Genomic DNA, 19,620 nt, shown 5'->3' on the forward strand with positions numbered 1-19,620 from the left:
ATGCGTGATGCTGGAGGCTCAGAGATCGCCTGGCTCAGGGGGAGGGACCGCAGGCTCCAAGACGCCCAGCGATGCTGGTGGGCCCGTGTGAATCCCAGATCACGACCGTAACAGTGCCACGGGGAGCAAGGCGAGGTCGGCTCCCTGCCCTGACTCTGTCTATTCCCCGGGCCCGGCGTCCCGTGGCCTGCAGTGGGCTTGGCAGGGAGTGAGGAGCAGAGGAGAGCAGGAGGGTCTGTTTCTTGTCTTTCGTCAAGTCTCATCTCTGCTGGTTTGAACTCAGCTCCCCTACCTTCCGGCGAGTCATCTGTGCCTGTCAGGAAATAACTCTTGGCCTGAGTGTTCCCATGGGGGACCTGGGGCGTCCACAGCTTATGTTTCTGCGCAGGGACTGAACGTGGGAGTTCTCTTCCAAGAGCAGCGGCACCTCGCTCGCTTGGGCAGAGGGGGAGGCCACGGGCGGTTCTGGAAGTGTGAGTAGTGGCGTTCTTGGCTGTTCTTTGTAGCTTTGGGCTGTGGTAGGTTGGTTTGTGTGTGTGCTACACATATTGGCATGTGGACCCATGCTCACTTGTGTTGGACACTTGTGCAAATGCTTCTTCACATCTCTGCAAACGTGAGCTCACACGTGAGCAACACAAGCGTGTACGTATGCACGCACGAGTGCATACATTTGTACAGGGCCACCTACTGGGTCCTGCCATTCTCTAGTCGATGAAGTGATGTCTTGGGTGCTTGTGTGTGTGTGTGTGTGTGTGTGTGTGTGTGTGACGTGGGGTGGTGGCAGCGCTGGTGGGGGTGCTGGCAGAGTGGGCATAAGTCCAGAGCCCTCTAGTTTCTGAGGTCCTGTTCTGGGACCATCAATCCTTTCTCTGGGACTTTTGGGCTTTTGCTCTGAGCTTCCAGACCTCTCAGGAAGCTTCTGGAGAAGTTTGGGCCAAAAGAGTTGGCACAAGGGATTTTTCCCTTCTGCCTGGGGCTGGGGAGAGAACAGAACGCCTTCTCTTGGGCATACCTAGGGCTGCTCTGTGTCCTTTCCTCCTCCTTCAGTATTAAGCCCTTTCTCCCTCCCAGGCTTAGGATGGGGCAAATCTGGTCCTGAAGGCTTTCTTGTGGTTGGGGCCCCCCCCCCCCCCCCGCACCAGCCCCATGATCATCAGGGACTTGGCAGAGCCCCAGGAGCTGGGAGTGAGCTGGCGAGTCTGGGCGCTGTGGTCTGGATACAGTCTGTGGCCTGTCCCTGAAACACCTTCGAGCCCCCGACCCTTTACTTCTGGGGTCTACCAGCTGAGGCTCGAGGCTGTCTATTGCGGCTAGAAGGGCTTTGATTGCTGGCTCTCCTGGGGACACTTCTGCCCTGGGCTTTTCTGATTGATTCAACTAGAACACCTACTGTGTGCATGGTGAATACAAACGAATGAGTCCGGCACTGCGCTGGGGACCAAAGGACGGGTCAGAGCCAGAATTTTGTCGTCCAAGAGCTCAGTCTAGACCACTACAGCCCCCAGCACCTGTTGGACAGCCAGGGAGGAAGAGCAGTGTGTATGCACGTGTGCGTATTTGTGCGCCTGTGTGTATGTGTGCATGTTTCTGTGTGCGCTCACGCTAGTGCTGGACCCTTACTTAGTCCTGGCCTCAAGGGGGCGTTATCCAGGAAGGCAGCATCCTCAGGATGGCAGCAGGGGCATCAGTGGGGAATCTGGCAAGGAGTGGGTGAGTTAGGCGCCCCAGCACCCTGGCTTCTCAGCACCTCCTTGAAGGAGAGCAGGCCAGCTTATGGATGAAGAAGTTGGGGATCAGAGAGTTTATGTCATGTTTCCCAGACCACACGGCCAGTAGACTGTGAGCCAGTTTGAGCCTAGCTTTGCTGGACTGTGACGGCTGTCAGATGTGCATCTCTGGCCATGCCTGGACTTTCTCCGCCCTTCTCACACATCTCTGTTGGGGAAAAGGCAGGCCTGGAGCCGAGGGCAAATCTTCCCTGGGCCTCAGTTTCCTCATCCACTAAAATAGGGATAATAACAGTACTTAGCTCATAAAAATCATCCAGGTGAATGAAGCATTTGAAAGGTGCTGGAGACCTGGTAATAGAACCACAAACGACAACCATTTCTTTCGTTTTCATTTATTCCCAGGGCGAACTGGGGTGCTCTCTGTTCAGCCCAGCGCCCTCTTGCCTGATTTTGGAAAGAGGTGAAGACAGCGCTGCCTTCCTCCGGGGGAGACCTGGCTCCACCGACTCCGGCTCCAGCCCTGAGTGGGGGCGAGGCAGGTAGTGACAGGTGAGGAAGAAGGATTTCCCGTGGAGAGAGGGAGGAAGTGACTCACTAACCACAACAAAGCTAGTCTCCCGGAGAGGAAGCAGCGGCGGCGGGAGACTGAACGCACGTGGGGACCAGCGGGGGGCGTGCGAGCCACCGGCCCACGTGGGATGCTGGGGCGTCGGGATGGGAGCGGGGGCACCTAAGGGGCGGGGCTTGTGCGTGTCACTGCCGACAGTCCTGGAATAGGGGCAGAGGGACCCCTTCCCTTCCAACGTTTCTGCCCCACTCTTCCCTTTAAGCCTCTGGGAACTGAGGGGCGTCCAGGGCTTGGGAAAAAACCCACGACTGAGAGGACAGTCTGCTCTTTACGCCCGTTGACACTGCGGTGGCTGAGGCCCAGAGAGGTCAATCGTCTAGCTCAGGTTGCACAGCACTGTGGGGCATTTATTCAGGCTCCCTGATACTCATCTGGGTCTCACCGAGGCACAGCCTGGCTTTAAAAAGCAGAGAGGGGCGAGGGAAGCCCCGGCCTGCAGATCTCCCGGGGAGCTGGAGTTTGGGAGGGGGTGTGGCCCCGAAAGCCTTTGCTTCTTTCAGCCAGGGAGGCTGGATGGAGGCTTTGGGGATCTTCCAGAAGGAGCCGAACTAATGACAAGGGAAGAGGAACTGGCTTCACAGGCATTCTCCCCCGCCCCAAACTTTTCCTCCTAGCAGAGGGTGGGCGGGCAGAGGGAGGAAGCGGGGCCGGAGAAGGTGGGGCCAGCCGTTCCCTCTCCGCCCGGGAGCTGCGGATGCCAATCCGGACGCGGCTTGGGTGAGTGTGTCTTTAAATCCGAGCCCCCCGCCTCCTCGGCGGCTGGGGCGGGGGCTCAGGCTGGCTGGTGGTGGGGGGGCGGCAGGCACGTTGATTGGCGGCCTGGCCGGGTCCGCCCCTCGGTGTGGGGGGCGCGGGGCGCGCGGGGAACCGAGCTGCGCGCTGGCTCTGGGGCGCGCATCTCCCACCGCAGGCTAGCGCGGGCTGCAGTTCTCCTGGCCTCGCCTCTTGCGCCCGGCCTGCCCGCCTCCGGAGCCGCCTCTGCCCACGGATGGGCTGGGGAAGTTGGGAGGAGCGAGCCGGAGCCCGCGCCGGGCGCGCCCCGCCGCTGCCTGACTCGGCGCCCGCAGTCCGGGCGCAGCGCGCCAGCCGCAGGAGCGCGGATGCCCCCCGGAGCCGCGTGTTGGCAGGTACCGACGCGTCCGCACCCGGGGCTGGCGAGGGGAGGGCAGATCTGGAGTCCCTTGGGCAACCCCGGCCCGGGGGCTGCTCAGACCACCCACTCCCCATCCCCCGGGGAGCATGCCTCCTGGGCTCCCCGGAGGGGAGAGGTTCTGGGCTCCCATCCAAACCCGCACGGAATTAATGCCTGGGAGAGAAGCGGGACCTCAGTAAAGAGTGGGAGGTTACTGAGTCGTTTGCCGGGCGCTGGGCTATCTCCTCCCCCACGGTTTCCCTCGCACCAGGCTAAACGTGGGCTGGCAGCGCCTCCAGTCTTTGGGGCTAGGCCTGGGACACGGCGTCTGAGCCAGGCTCACTGTGCAGTCGGGAGGAGGGAAGCCGCCTCATGAGCTACTCATGGGGTCCCTGGGCTCATCTTTAAGGGGCTTGGGGCCCATGGAACTGGTTAGAATTAAGAGGTCACAGTGGGCTTTGCTTCTGAGCCCCTTTGGCCCTCTCCCTCTCTAGGCCTGGGTCTCCCAGGAGATAGATCACTTTTCATCTTCAGAGATTTTTCCTGAAGAGTCCGTGACTTGTAGGAAAGCAAAGTGGGGTGTGGGAGACCTGCTGCACCTGACTCTAAAGTAGCCAGGATGGCTGGAATGTGTTCTTACCTCTTGGGGAGTCAGAGACGGAAACAAGCTTCCTGGCTTCAAGAAGCTTCTGGGATTCTTTCCTCTCGCAACCGAAGGTCTAGGGACCAACTCTTTTCAGAGCAGCTAGACCCAGTGTCTGAGCACCTCTTAAATGCCACGCCCCGGGCTCTGCTGGGGAGGATGGGAGGGTGCTGTCCTCAGGTGGCTCAGCCGTATGGGGAATACAAGACAAACATACAGAAAAGTTTGCTGTTAAAGGCTTTCAATACCAGTCGCGGACTAATAATAATAGTTGAAAGCCAAGAGGCTACCCATGATTAATGGCTAAATGAGTGACACAGGCTGCGATCCTTGGGGGAGGAGCTGGAATCCAGTTCTCATGCAGTCATACGCATGTGTTCAAATCTGTTTAAAATGTTCCAGCACCATTCCCATCCCTCCTTGTTACTCTGCTCATAGTGAGGACCTCTCACCACCTCTGTGAACAGGGAGCAGCGGGGGGGGGGGGGGGGGTTCAGGAGATTCTCTTGCTTGTATGCACCCCCAGCCCCACTCTCGGACGGTCTTTCCCTGCTGGTAGCTTTCTGAAGAAACCCATTTGGTTTTTGGGGTCAGGCCGAGCATGGGACTCCCCCAGGTTCTTTGGGGCTTGTGAGGTTTGAGGTCTAGGTCCAACCTTGTAGGAGGTTCTGAGGCCAGCAGGGGGAAGTCCTCACTTCATTTCCAAAGAGCCTCTATTGCTGGGGGCTGGGGATGTTGTTGGAAGGCTAGAGGCCCTGAGCCCGAGTTTCCTGTGAGTCCCCTTGCTGGCCATCAAGTATTGAAGTTGGGGTGATGGAGGTGGGTGGGTAGGGCAGGACTGGCTTGATGTGGGTGGTACCGGGGCAGCCCTGACCTCACTCTGAGGTTCTGCTGTGTCTGGGGCTTTGCCCCCCTCCCCCATCATCTCTGGTAGCTTTCTGCTCTCTGGAACAATTGGTGGAGGTGGCATTGTGCTTGTGCCCATGGCCTTGGGCACCGTTGTGGGAGAGGGCGTTGCTGAGCTCCCCCCCACAGCCGTGGCTGGCATTGTGAGCACTTGTGCGAATACACCCACCCGCCTGCAAACAGTTGGCACACACAGAGTCACCCGGGCACAGGTGGGGGATACTGGCGTGGGCAGAGATGTGAGCGTGCTTGGGTTTACAGCTGCGTGGGCAGAGACAGAGAGCAACTGGATGCGGACATGCGTGAAGACCCGGGAAGGCAACGGAAGTGGGCAGGCAACCCAGGGGTATAGACGGGTGCAGGGCAGCAATGTGGACACGTGAACGTGGACCACACACAGGCCACCGACACCGTATGGGCGGATTACACCTTCACGGGGACTCGAACCTGCCCATACAAAAGGCAGATGTATAATGGGCAGGCCCATGGATGGTGGGCGTGGATGTGAGCTCACATGCGTGGACACGAGACATGGAGTCACGTGGAAGTGACTCGAGTACCTGGGCAGACGTGGAGCTGGCTGTGGGCTCCCGGGGGATATGGACACAGATACCTGCTAAGTCACCTGACGGCAAGGCCAGGACATGGACCCAGGTGGGTCTCAAGGTGCAGTCGAGGTGGGCACTGCTCAGTTATCCCTGTGACTCTGTGCGGCAGCGGGAAGTTGTCCTGTTTAGGGTGGTGGGCGTGCAGGTGATCTGTGGTGTGGTTTTGTCTCTAGACCCCCACTGGGGTTTGGAGCCCCCAAAGAGCTTGGTATTCTGTTTTACTCCGAGAGTCCTTTGACCTCCCCTCTCCCTAAGTTACAGGGCTGGGTACGTGCTGTAAGCACCAGCAGGGCCTCCTCGAACCTTTGAGTTTCATCTTCCTGTGGTTTCCAGAAGTTTCCTCAAGTGAGGCTGTGTCACCTGGGTAGAGGAGGAACCTGACTGGGGACTCTCCTTCTGAGCCCAAGCCTGAGGGTCTCTGGCAGGGAAGGGACCATTCTTTTTTTTTTTTTTTTTTTTTAATTAATTTATTTTCTTTTTTTAGTAACCTCTACACCCAACATGGGTTCGAACTCATGACCCAGAGATCAAGAGTCTCAGGTTCGTGGTGCCTGGGTGGCTTATTTGGCTAAGTGTCTGACTCTTGATTTCAGCTCAGGTCATGATTTCACAGTTCATGAGACCTGCTTAGAATTCTTTCCCTCTCTCTCTCTGCCCCTTTCCCGCTAGGGCTCTCCCTCTCTCTCAAAACACATAAATAAACTTAAAAGAAAAGTCTCAGACTACCGACTGAGCCAGCCAGGGAAGGATCATTCTTAGGGGAGAGAAAGAGTAGACACGCAGTGGGGTCCTTGGTGAGACCATTGCCCTCAGGTGTGGACTGCCCCTCCTCTAAACCCTGGGCCTGGACAGACAGGGAGGGGGGCCCCCACCTCTGGCTGTGGTCGCTTCCGCTCTGCCCAACCTGGAGATTGGGAGCCTGCTCAGAGTCTAGACGTAGCTTGACACTTAAGTTACGTTAAGTGACACGTAACTTACTGCGTGACCCTGCGCGAGTTACTTAATGTCTGAATTAACTTGCCTTTAGCATGAAACTCCTCATCTTTAAAATGGGGCCAGTAACCCCTAGCCCTTGAGAGCGTTTTAAAGGTTAAATGGGAGAAAATCAGTAGAAGGCGTGTAGCCCAGGGTATGGCACAGAGCGAGTGCCCGTCAGCGGAGCTTTGATCGCGAGCCTTCCCCTGCGGCCCGGGCCCCCCCCCCCCCCACCCCATAGAGCTGCTTCAGCAGGCCACGTGCCTGGGAAGGCTGGGCAGGCAGACACCTCTCATCTGAAAGCTGGAGGGCTTTGTCCTCACCCCTTGCCCACCAGCCACTCCTTAGCCCTGTGGGATCTCCACATGCAGGGTCAGGAAATAGCAGGCAGGGCGTATGGAAGCTTGGGTCTGCCGCCTGCCAGGCCTCTGGGAGGGGAGCCAGTGGTTTGCTAAGAATAGCCCCAAATCACGGCTCTGCCTCCCAGCAGGCAGCCGTGTGCCTCCCCAGTACGGGCCGAGCTGCAGGGCCTTGGATGTTTCTTACAACTGGCGCTCGGCACCCGGATGGGGCCGGGAGCAGCAGGCTCAGACTGGGAAGAGGTTCTGCTGCTGTCCCTGGGTCTTTGGCTGGGACCTGGGGAAAGAGAAGGCCTGGGAAGCACTGGCCATTAGAGTCTCTGAGTTCCTCTTCCACTCAGAGCCTGTCCTAGCAACTGCTCCCGGAGCATCTTCCTGCCCGCCAGTGGATCTGTAGTGATGGAGAACACCGGTTTGGAATTTCGGGTCCTGTTCTCACTAGCTGTGTGCCCCTGGGCAGCTCACTTACCTTCTCTGTGCTTGATTCCTTGTGTGGCAGGGTTAATGATAGTAACTCCCTTATAGGGATGTCGCAAAGATGAGAGGAAGATCTTTCATGGAGAGCCCTTGGGGTGGCATGTGGCTCATAGTAAGTGCTCAGTAAACATCAGGTGCCGCTGTTATTACCCTGATTACTACTTTCTCAGCAGAAGGAGAGATGTGTGAGGCCAGGGTGTTTGAGCAGTGCCTGATGGTCGGAAGGCAACAGGGTGCCTCTACATTGGGGTTCCTGGCCCTGGGTTCAGTGCGAGGTGCAGGGGACCAAAGGTGAGTGAGACCCTGTCCCTTCTGGGTGAGAGAGGCACATTCATATGTTGTATCATACCCGACTGGCACCTTCCCAGGTCTGTGCCATCTGTGGTGGGAGCTGGAGGCAGCCGGAGGGAGTGGCCTGCTAGGGGGTGGGGCAGTGCTTCAGGTGGGCTTTGAAGGATGGCCAAGAGTTTGCAAGGGTGAGGGAAGGCTTCAAGCAGAAAGAGCAGCCCGTGCAGAGGTGTGACCGCTTGGTGTGTTTAGGAACGTGGACAGATCCGTGCACATGGGGAGGGGACCCGCACTTCGCATCCTGGCCCGTCCAGAGAGTCCTTGCATGCTGGGACCTTCTGTCCTTCCCACTCTGGGCTCCGAGGCAGCCCTGGTTTCCCTGTTGGGACACAAGCCGGAGGCCTCTCACTTTCCTTTTACGAATCACGTCTGCTCTCCCCTCAGTCTCCAGAGACCCTGCTGCCTCTTATAAATGCCTGCCAGCCCTCCCTGGGGGCGCTCGGTTTTGAGCTGGGGCTCCAGACGGTTCCTGCTTCAGGCACATGCTTATTTTTGCTCTTAGTTAAGATACCCATAGGTTAATAGGTCTCCCTTCTTGGGAATGAACTGAGAGCCTTTGAAAACTCCTTAGCTTTTCCTACGGAGCGAATGTCTGTCTAATAGTGGAATTCTGGGACCTTGGGAGGTGTTTTGTATATTTCCTATAACCGACGTGTGAACTGGTGTTAGCTCCGAGGGGTGCCCCTTCTTGGCTGGGGTTCTCTGATGAGAAAGACACAGGGCATCTGGGGCTACCTACATGCCCAAGGCAGGGAGTAGGGAGCATCTGGGAACTGGGTGTCTCATGCTGACCCCAAGGACTCCCAGGGAACTAGGGCTTTTGGAAATTCCAGGAGGGAGGGTGTGGTGTTGGGAGGGCCGTGGGTCCATTGCGGTGCCTCCCGCCCTCGCCCATGAGGAACGGCCCCACTGCCAAGGGATGGTGTTGGCCCCATGCAGGAGAGAGGTGGGTGCCCTCAGATGACCTTGGCCTTGCCAGCCTCTGCAGCCTGCCAAGCCCCAGGGCCTGCCTGCCTGCAGGCTGCGTGGCTTCTGTCCAGCACTTCCCCAGAGTGTAAGACAGGGACGCTTGGATGTTTTGAAGATTGTTGGATGTTTAGAAAGCACAGAGGGGAGTTTCCCCTCCTCTTCTCTTTTCCTTTTCCTTTTCCTTTTCCTTTTCCTTTTCCGGGAACTGTAGACCCCATGAATAAGTTAACCCTCTTCTGCTGGTCCCAGGTGGCCGTTGGACATGTCCTCTTTGACTGCCACCCTGGAGTTACACTCCTTCCTCCTGGGGTCCCTGAAGCTGGTGCTGACCTCTTAATTCTCTGGGGCAGCCCTCCATCAGAGCCCCAGGGCCCAGCCAGGATGACCTCATCCAGCCTGGAACTAATGGGGGGACCTCTTCCCACCCACATCCTGGCCCAGCAGCTTTTCAGCCTTAGTATGATCATCTTCTCCGTGGGTGCTCACTCCCTGCCCCATTGGCAGCCCAGCTCACGGACTTTGGGGGTCTCAGGAGTTCCCAGGGGCTGCTCTGTTGGCTCACTCCAGGGCCTGTTGGGAAGTTCTGGTTTTCAGATGCCCCAGAGAGAAGGGCCCTCCCTGGAGATCGGGCCCCTTGAGGGAGGTGAGCAGATCTCTCCTCTACTGGGCCCCGAGCCATGCCTGAGGCATGGGTGGATAAACCCTAGACTGGCATTTCACCGCTGCATTTAAGCCCAGTTTCTCATCTGCAAAATGGGTGTAGTAATTTTTTCCCTCCCTACCTTTAAAAAAGTTTTTTTTAAAAATTGAGGTGACATTCACTAGACATAAAATTAGCCATTTTTTCTAATTTTTAAATGTTTATTTATTTTTGAGAGATAGAGAGCGATCGAACGAGCACAGGGAAGGGGCAGAGAGAGAGAGGGAGACACAGAATCTGAAGCAGGCTCCAGGCTCCGAGCTGTCAGCACAGAACCCGACACGGGGCTCGAACTCACGGACCGTGAGATCATGACCCGAGCCGAAGTCAGACACTCAACCGACTGAGCCACCCAGGCACCCCTAAAATTAATCATTTTCTTTTTTTTTTTTAATTTTTTTTTAATGTTTATTCATTTTAGAGACAGAGAGAGACAGAGCATGAATGGGGGAGGGTCAGAGAGAGGGAGATACAGAATCTGAAACAGGCTCCAGGCTCTGAGCTGTCAGCACAGAGCCGGACGTGGGGCTCGAACTCACGGACCGCAAGATCATGACCTGAGCCGAAGTTGGTCGCCCAACCGACTGAGCCACCCAGGCGCCCCAAAATTAATCATTTTCAAGTGTCCAGTTCAGTGGCCCGTACATTCACAATGTTGTTCAGCCATTGCCTCTGTCAAGTTCCAGAACGTACCCATCACCACAAAGGGAAACCCGGACCCACTGAGCAGCTGCTCTCCTTTGTTTTACGAGTGTGATGCGGTATGTGTACCATGAGATTCGTGCACTCTATAAACGCACAGCTGCATGAGTGTTGGTAACTGCCAGGAACGTACAGCTACCCCCTCGGTCAAGTCTGGCATCATTTTGCCACCGGGAAGGCCCCCATGCCCCACCTCCTCTCTTCACCAGGAAGAGGTAATGCCATCAGCGGTTTGCTGAATATCCCGGGTGTTTCTTCTGTGCCTCTGGGTGAATTTGTGTAGTTTTGATTTGGGCATGTAATTTGCCCTGGGGCCGTGACCCTGGGGCCTGCTTTTTCACTCAGCTATTGGCCTTGGGAGGGTCCCAGCACTGCCGTGGGAGCTCCTTGCACACCCCCTGGGAGCCCAGGGCCCAGAGACGGGAGCCTGGGCCATGCAAGTTGGTGTCCCTCTGCCCCTGGCTCCGAGCTGGGGCTCAGCCGGGCTTTGGGGAGACAGAGTGAGGGCTTCCTGAAGGTGGTCCATTCAGAGCGGGTTTCTGGAGGAGGGAGGCGTTGGAACACAAGAGATCAGACTGTCCTGGGGGTGGGTGAGTTGGTAGCTGGGCATCTGGGTGGACGTGCATTCCTGCTTCCGTCACCACCGCCTCCCAGCCGCGGGGGCTTCCTCTTCCTGCCTCCTGACACGTCGCTGGAAGGATTAGGCCCAAGGAGAGAATGATTTTTTGGGCGATCAAAGATGGACTCTGGAGGCCTCCCTTCTTGTCGCAGTGAAGATGCACCTTATTGAGGCAACAGGAACCCTGCCTTGGGTGTGGGGGTGGAAGGTGGGTGGAAGGTGGGGAGTCTGTGGCCTCCTGAGGAAGAGGGGCCTCCTGTGCTCAGATTTGCATGCTCCTGGCTCTACCTGATCCCAGCCAATTGGGTCACGGAGGCTCTGCATCTGTATTGTCATGCTTCTTTCCTTGACCATTGCCATCCTCGTATAAATGGGCCACACTCTGTGCATACTTACAAACATCGGTTGTTTTCATTGTTTTCAAGTTTTTCCTAGTTTAATAATTCAACATAGTGTCTCAGTACTGTTGTATGAAGTGAGTCCCGTGACATAGGAATCTTGAGTTGTGTTCCGATATGGGCTTGTCTTATGGTTTAGGATTTCATCTCAGCCTCCTTCTCTGAGCCCTTGGGGATGGTCTAGGGGGAGGGAGAGGGGAGTGAGCCTTGAAACTAACAACAGGTGGGTTTGCTGATTTCCCCTGTGATTTCTTCAGCTTCATGCTGCTGAAACCTGGGTAACATGTGGACCCTTCCCCCTTTTTAAAATCGCTTTTTGGGATATAATTCAGATGCCATACAATTTCACCAATTTAAAACATACGATGCAACTAACATGCCTGGGTGGCTCAGTCGGTTGAGTGTCCAACTTCGGCCCAGGTCATGATCTCAGGGTTCATGGGTTCAAGCCCCACGTCAGGCTCTGTGCTGACAGCTCAGAGCCTGGAGCCTGCTTCGGATTCTGTGTCTCCCTCTCTCTCTGCCTCTCCCCCACATGGGTGTGCACGATCTCTCTCTCAAAAATAAACAAACGTTTAAAAAATAAATAAAACATATGATTCAGTAGCTTTTAGTGGATTCACAGAGTCCTGCCTCTGTCACGACCGTCTAATTATAACATTTCATCAACCCTAAAAAGATACTCTGTACTTATTAGTCGTCACTGCCTATCCCCAGCCCACTAGTCTACTTTCTGTGTCTATAGAGTTGCTTACTCTGGACATTTCATATGGAATCATACAGTGTGTGTGTTTTTGTGGACTCCCTGTTAAAGGAAAAGAAAAGCCTCACTTGTTGATTTAAATGTTCTTATTAGAACATAACTAAAATGTGTCCAGATATAAAACTAGATAGGAATGACTCAGGCTTACTTAGTTTCTGTGTGACCGTGAAACAAATATGAAACACCAATAAAACCAGAAAGCCAACCCATTGCGAAGGAACAGTGTTAATTTATTGGAAGGACGTAAGCTGCACCTGCATTGCCAGTGTTGTGTTGACAGTAGAGAGCCGGGACTCTTCTGTTTTCCCTTGCTTCTGTCGCCTGAACTTGCTGTACAAAGTGGCATTAATGAGGTTGGCTGCTTAATTCTGATCACTCACTTTAGAGCCCAGACTGCCAGTGAGTAATCCCCAAATGTCTGTTTCAGTAGTGTATCGTTTTGTATCTGTTGGTCTTGGGAGGTCATGGAAGCTCTGCATCTGTGGAGCTTGTTTGAAGGGAAGGGTAGAATAGTGGTGTTCCTGGAATCTGCATATAGTAGCTCCTAAACCCACTTCTTGTGGGGATCAGGCGTTTGGCACTAACAGGTGGGTTTTGCTCAGTTCGCACAGATGCTGTTGACATGAACATGGTCCCGACTCCTAAGAGGCTGGGCCTCTGGGCACATCCAGGCTGCCATGGGCTATGTATGGGGTGGCTCAGTTCTCCACCCCACCCCCTCCTCTGTTTGAACCACCACCTTTGTTTGTCCCATGTGCAATGATGTCATTTGGCCTTCACAGAAAAGGAACTCGGTTGTAAACAAACTTCAGCAGACTTCAGCTCCAAATGGCATGGCAGTGCTTGCTTACGAGGTCGCTCAGATGACCCAGGGCATGCTCTCATTACTTTTTAAAAAAAAAATTGAGGTGAAATTCACATTACACAAAATTAAACATTGCAAACATTTTTTCTTTGTGTTTATTTATTTTTTTTATTTTAAAACAAATTTTTTTTTTAACGTTTATTTATTTTTGAGACAGAGAGAGACAGAGCATGAACGGGGGAGGGTCAGAGAGAGAGGGAGACACAGAATCAGAAGCAGGCTCCAGGCTCTGAGCCATCAGCCCAGAGCCCGACGCGGGCCTCGAACTCACGGACCGCGAGATCGTGACCTGAGCTGAAGTCGGCCGCCCAACCGACTGAGCCACCCAGGCGCCCCTCTTTGTGTTTATTTTTGAGAGAGAGAGAGAGAGAGACAGAGCAAGCGAGCATGTGCACAAGTTGGGGAGGGGCAGAGAGGGAGACACAGAATTGGAAGCAGGCTTCAGGCTCTGAGCCATCAGCACAGAGCTCCATGCGGGGCTCAAACTCACAAACTGCTAGATCCTGACCTGAGCCGATGTCGGACGCTTCTCCGATCGAGCCACCCAGGCGCCCCTTTTTGCTGAATAATAAAACCATTGTATGGACATACCACAGTTCCACATGTTTTAATCCGTGTATCAGTTCATGGACATTTGGGGTGTTTCCACCTTTTGCCTGCTGTGAATGGTGCTGCTGTGAACATGGGTCTACAAGTATTTGTTTGGATGCCTGTTTTTAGTTCTCTTGGGTATATTCCTAGGAATGGCATTTCTGGGTCATACGGTAATTAATTCTATGTTTAACTTTTTGGGTTTGATATTCGGCAATTAGATAGTGGTGATGGTTGCACAACATTGTGAAGGTACCAAATGCCACCGAATTTGTACTTTAAAAGGGTGACTTTTATGGCGTGTGAATTAAATCCCAACAAAAAAAGAGACCGAGCTCACAGATCCCAGAGCAGACATCTGTGGAGTCTGGATTGAGTCACGTTGTCAGCGCTGGAAAGCCCATGGTCCTGCGTTGCCTCCTGGGGTCCTGCAGACTTCCTGCGTGGTGGGGACGTCGGGTCCCAGCTCCATGGTCCCTGTTTGGGGTGGTAGGTAAGAGCGGTAGGAACCCAGTGGGCCAGCTGGCCGCCTGCCCTCCACCTTAGCTCATTCCGTGTCTTTTTGGCTTCTCACCGACAGGTATTCACAGCAGAACTCTGTTGCCTCGGTTTCCCCATCTGTGAAGTGGGCCTGTGAGCAGCCGGCCTTGGCCGTGGCCCAGGCTCTGTGGGCAGGGGAAGCCTGGAGACGTGCCGTGCTGACTTCCCCTCTGGATCCACTTTTTCCCTCTCTGTCTCTCGTATCGCTTTCCCCATGGGCCTCAGGACCAGCTCGTCTTTCTTGGCAGGTCTCCAGGGCCTGCTGGTTTCTTCTGAGGCTGCTGCGGGGGGCGCGAGACCGTGGCTCTCTTGTCTGCTGGGTCCTCACTGCACGCTTGCCTCCCCCCGTCTGTCTCATCTCGTTCTTCAGGCCAAACACCTGAGTCATCCATTCCTCTGTTTCTCCCACGCCTCCGCAGGCCCTGTCGGCCTCCCTCTCACAGCGGATCCAGGGTGAACCTTTCCCCTCACCTTCCCCACGCCGCTGGCCGAGCCTCCAGGGGCCCTGGCGGACTCCACACAGGTCCCTTTTCTTCCACCTTTGTTCCCCCCTCATTCCCCGACAGATTCTTCTAACGCAGCAGCCAGGGTGACCTTGTTAGGATGTGAAAGTCAGAGCAAGGCATTTCTCTGCCCAGGGGCTCTGGTGGTTCCCCATTTGCTCCCAGGGAGAGCCAGCGTCCTTAGTGTGGCCTCCAGGACATCCCCATCTAATACCCACCCCCTCACTCACTCTACACCACCCAAACTGCCTCATGGCTCCTCCAACCCACTGGGAACACCCCCACCTCAGGGCCTTTGCACAGGCTGTCACCTCCACCTGGGATGCTTTTCCTCCAGAGAGCCACATAGCTTCCCATCCTACTTCCTTCAGATCTTTACTCAAATGCGAAGCCTCCCTTAGATACCCCGTCCAAAATCTCATGTCTCACCCCCATAACCCTTTTCTTTCTTATCACTGTCACCTCTCTATACACTATATATTTTACTAATTTATATACCATGTTTCTGTGCCTCCAGCTAGCATGTGTAAGGCAGGTTTTTTGTTCTGTATTGTCAGCTCCTAGAACAAATTCTCCCTCCTAGGAGATGCCCCAGAAACATTTGGAGGATGTCTGCCTGAAGAGGGCACGAATTAGCCCATTTTATAGATGGGGGAACTGAGTCTCAGGTTGACCTGAATCTAGTCTCTTGACTCCCATCCAGTTCAGTGTTCTTTTGCCGAGCCATGGTTTCTACCTCCTTCTCCCTGTATCCCTGTTTCCAGGGAAAGCCATGCTAAACCGTGTGGGTTTGAGCCTTTAAAGCTGCTCTTAGGAAGTTCACCTTGTTAGTATGGTAATTATGGAACTGACAGGTGTATCTCCTGGCATTTGTGCAGAAATGATGGCAACCTCAGCCCCCATTTATGGAGGCTCACTCAGTGCTAGGCGCTGAGCTTCGCAGATTAGATGACTTTATTTCGATTTGAATCTCACAGTGTCTTGAGAGGAAGGAACTGTCATTGACCCCACTGTACAGACAAGGAGGCGGAACCATTTCATATGGGCAGAAGGGACAAAGATCGATAACTTCTTAAACCAGTGAAGATGTGGGGACACTGACCCCCTTTTTTAAAAAATTTTTTTAATGTTTATTTATTTTTAAGACAGAGAGAGACAGAGCATGAACAGGGGCGGAGCAGAGAGAGAGGGAGACACAGAATCTGAAGCAGGCTCCAGGCTCCAAGCCATCAGCCCAGAGCCCGACGCGGGGCTCGAACTCACGGACCGTGAGATCATGACCTGAGCCGAAGTTGGACGCTTAACCGACCGAGCCACCCAGGCGCCCCAACACTGGCCCTTTTAAGCAATGCTGGTTGCTGGGCAAAAGGCTGCCGCCTTTTGGAAGATGGTGGAATCGACTACAGCTTTTACACGCACATTTTTATCTAAGCAGCGTGAATTCGGGTAGCCTGTTCTTTTTTTTTTTTTTTTTTTTTAATTTTTTTTTCCAACGTTTATTTATTTTTGGGACAGAGAGAGACAGAGCATGAACGGGGGAGGGGCAGAGAGAGAGGGAGACACAGAATCGGAAACAGGCTCCAGGCTCTGAGCCATCAGCCCAGAGCCCGACGCGGGGCTCGAACTCACGGACTGTGAGATCGTGACCTGGCTGAAGTCGGCCGCTTAACCGACTGCGCCACCCAGGCGCCCCAAGGTAGCCTGTTCTAAAGACGCAAACTGTCAGAGTGTGAGTCTGCACACCGGGATTTTGTGGCCAGTGAGCTGGAGACCACATGGTCTCCTTTCAGTTCTGGGTTCTTCCCTCCCTCGGGGCATTTGCCCCTGCTGTGCCCTTTGCCTGGCATGCTTTCTCACGTGGCCCCAACCTTCCCCGTCCTCAGGTATCAGCGCAGACCTTCTGTGACTATGGCACCTAAAATACATCTTTTTCCCACCTCGCTCGTTGCCTGTCTGAGCTTCCCAGTCCCGCATCACAATGTACACGGTGTGTCGTGATTGTATTTCTTTGTTGTCTCCCTCCGTCTCTGTCTCCCTCTCTTTTCTCTCTCTTGTTGGAATGGATGTCTGTTCCATGAAGGGGCAGGACCGTGCTGGTTGGTTGACACGGGGGATACTTAGTGGCCATTAGCTGAAGGAGTGGTGCTACAATGAAATGGCGTGCCAGCATTAGACAGACAGGGTTGGGGTTCTGTGTATGAACTGGAGGGGCGTTTGTGTTGTCTACTTAAGGGGGAAGAAACCTTGTAGCTTACGAGGTGGGCTTAGAGGAGTATGGAAGGACGTAAACTTTTTCTTTATAAATCCATCTGTCTTGGACAGCAAGTACACATACTTATGGAATAAAAAAAGCCTGGCCAACAACAGGAGAAGAAATCAGAGAAGGAAAAAAAAAATGTACCCAATCAGAGGGAGCATCAGGATTGGAACCCCGGCCCTTCTGCCTCCCAGGACACATTCTTCCGCACCACCCAACCCTTTCCACACACAGACTCTCTGTATAGCCTCAGTACACTCTTCAGAGGAAGGCAGAGTGTGAGTTACTAGCTGTTTGTATTTCATTCTGTAAATCAAGATCTAATTTGCAGACAGGAAGTCAGAGCATAGTTTGATGGATTGTTACAGGTGTATCACCTGGGTGACCCCCTATCCAGACCAAGATGTGGAACATTTTCAGCACCCTGTAAGGTTCCCCGGGGCCTCTTCCTGGTCAGCGGCCCATCCCCACGCTCTCAAGTGTCCGTGCTTTGGAGTGCCCTCCCGAGGGTTAGTCTTGCTCGCTCTTGCACTTTGTGTAATGGAACCTGTGAATATGAACTGTCGTTATCTGGATTCTTCTGGCTTCTGTCTACGTGAACTCTGTGAGCTTCATCTGCAATGCCGCAGGCCTCGGCACGTTGTCCCTTTTCCTTGCTGTGTAGTATTCCCCCCGTATAGGCGTACCGCCACGTGCCGATTTTTCCCCAAGAGTGGGCTTCAGGCTTGTGTCCGGCTTTCTGTGACTGTGAAAAAGGCTGCTGAGCACCCCTGCCTGTCTCTTGGTGGACACACACACACACACACACACACACAACATTTACTTCTCTAGAATGTATGTATTCCCAGGGGTGCTTGCTGGGTGCTGGGATAGAAGGCTCATTTTACCAAGAAGGAAGCGAAGGAGACTTCAGAAGATCTGGAAGGGGGAAGGGACTTGCCCAAGGCGACACAGTGACCCAGGCCCTCTCACCCCTGTTCTTACCCACCTCCCGCCCCCAGGGTGCACCTGCTTCTCAACTCAGCCCTGTGGGTAGGGTTGTCCGGCAGGCGCCCGTGTGGGGGATGGGCCTCTGGAGGGTCATATTTCCAGGTCTCCTTACACTGGGCAAGCCCACGGAGTTCTTGCTCATGCTCCTCCCCCACATCCCTGGCCCTAGAGATGGTGGGCGGGCCACAGTTTGCCTTCCTTGGTGGCTGGGACCGATGCAGAACTATTCTTGTTTATTGGATGCTGGTGCCTGAGGCTGGCCAGCTGGCCGGGCACAGGCTGGGATTGGCATGTTTGGGCTACTCTGGCATTTTTGGCCTGGGAGTGTGTGCACGTGTGAGTGCATGTGCACACATGCACACGCGAGGTGTGAGTGTGGCCCTGCATCTCACACTCACCGTGCTCCTGCCTCGTGCAGACCCCATCTCGTACTGGGAGGAGCCTGGCGGAGCGGTTTGGGCTGATCGGTGCACCCCTGACTCGGGCCCAGGAGGAATGCGTGTGCCTCTTTCCTCAGCACCCACCACCTACGTCTCTGATGGCATGAGTTCCCTGGGAGGTGGTGCCTTTAGCTCTTTCCGTGCCTATCCCACCTCTTGACCCTGAACTATCCAAGGGCAGGCACGACAATTAACATGGGCATCCACAAAAGCAGTTTTTTGAATGAGCCCTTTTTAAAATTAAGATAAAAAAAAAATATATATATATATATATATACATCATAAAGTGTGCCCTTTTAACCTTTTTTTTTTTTTCTTTTTGAGAGAGAGTGTGCACAGGAGAAAGGCAGGGAGACAGAGAGAATTTCAAGCAGGTTCATGCTCAGCGGAGAGCCTGATGCAGGGCTTGATCCCACGACCCTGGGATCATGACCTGAGCCGAAATCAAGAGTCAGACGCTCAGCCTCCTGAACCTCCCAGGCGCCCCCACTTTTAACCATTTTTGATTGTACGGGTCGGTCGTGTTACGTACGTTCATGCTGTCGTGCACCCATCTCCACCGTGTCCAGAACTGTTTCCTTTTCTGAAACCAGACTTGGTGCCTGTGAAACGCTGACTCTCCACCACCTCCCCTCCCCTGACCTCTGGCAGCCATCCTACTACTTCATGCGGTATTTGCCCTTTTTTTCTGGCTTATTGGAACATTTAGCATAGTATTTTCAAGGTTCATCCATGTTGTAGCACGTGTCAGAATTTCATTCTTTTTTTTTCAGGCTATAATTGTTCTTTTGAGCTTTTTTTTTTTTTTTAATTTTTTTTTAACGTTTATTTATTTTGGAGACAGAGAGAGACACAGCATGAACGGGGGAGGGTCAAAGAGAGGGAGACACAGAATCCGAAACAGGCTCCAGGCTCTGAGCCATCAGCACAGAGTCCGACGCGGGGCTTGAACTCACGAACTGCGAGATCGTGACCTGAGCTGAAGTCGGACGCCTAACCGACTGAGCCACCCAGGCGCCCCTCTTTTGAGCTTATTTTAAAGTTACCTTAGATCCTCTGGGTTGAGGGAAGGTGTCAGCTTGATGGTGGGAGTGGGAACAAATAATATTTATTCGGGGCACCTGGGTGGCTCAGTTGATCGAGCGTCCGACTCTTGGTTTCGGCTCAGGTCATGCTCTCACGGTTCATGGGATCAAGCCCCACATCGGGGTCTGTGCTGATAGCGTTGAGCCTGCTTGAGATTCTGTCTCTCCCCCTCTCTCTGTCCCTCCCTGCTCCCTGTCTCTCAGGATAAATGAATAAATTAAAAAAAATAATATTTATTCACACTTACTAGGGGCTGGTCCTTCCCCCATGTTATCTCATGTAATCCCCACCACAGTATTATCCTCGGTTTACAGATGAGGGGATTAGGCTCAGAGAAGTTGAGTAAGTTGGCCAAGGTCACACAGCAGGTCTTAGGCCAGCCAGGATT

At 54.0% G+C, this 19,620-nt stretch overlaps 1 protein-coding gene across 4 annotated transcripts in view; it reads left to right on the forward strand.

Annotated features, from left to right (window-relative positions):
* The first annotated feature begins 2,600 nt into the window (after positions 1 to 2,600).
* Positions 2,601 to 19,620, forward strand: part of PALD1 (phosphatase domain containing paladin 1) — a 75,951-nt gene continuing 58,931 nt past the window's right edge. For 2 of the 4 annotated variants that reach the window (XM_040485270.1, XM_040485273.1), the window contains exon 1: positions 3,229 to 3,488. The gene's annotated coding sequence lies outside the window, so the exon portion shown is untranslated. Of the gene's footprint in view, positions 2,669 to 3,017; positions 3,079 to 3,228; positions 3,489 to 19,620 lie in introns of those variants that run through there. The other 2 variants (XM_040485272.1, XM_040485271.1) reach the window with 2 other exon arrangements.

Source organism: Herpailurus yagouaroundi, unplaced genomic scaffold (assembly GCF_014898765.1).
Source record: "Herpailurus yagouaroundi ecotype Mexico unplaced genomic scaffold, PumYag 163, whole genome shotgun sequence".
Lineage (NCBI taxonomy): Eukaryota > Metazoa > Chordata > Mammalia > Carnivora > Felidae > Herpailurus > Herpailurus yagouaroundi.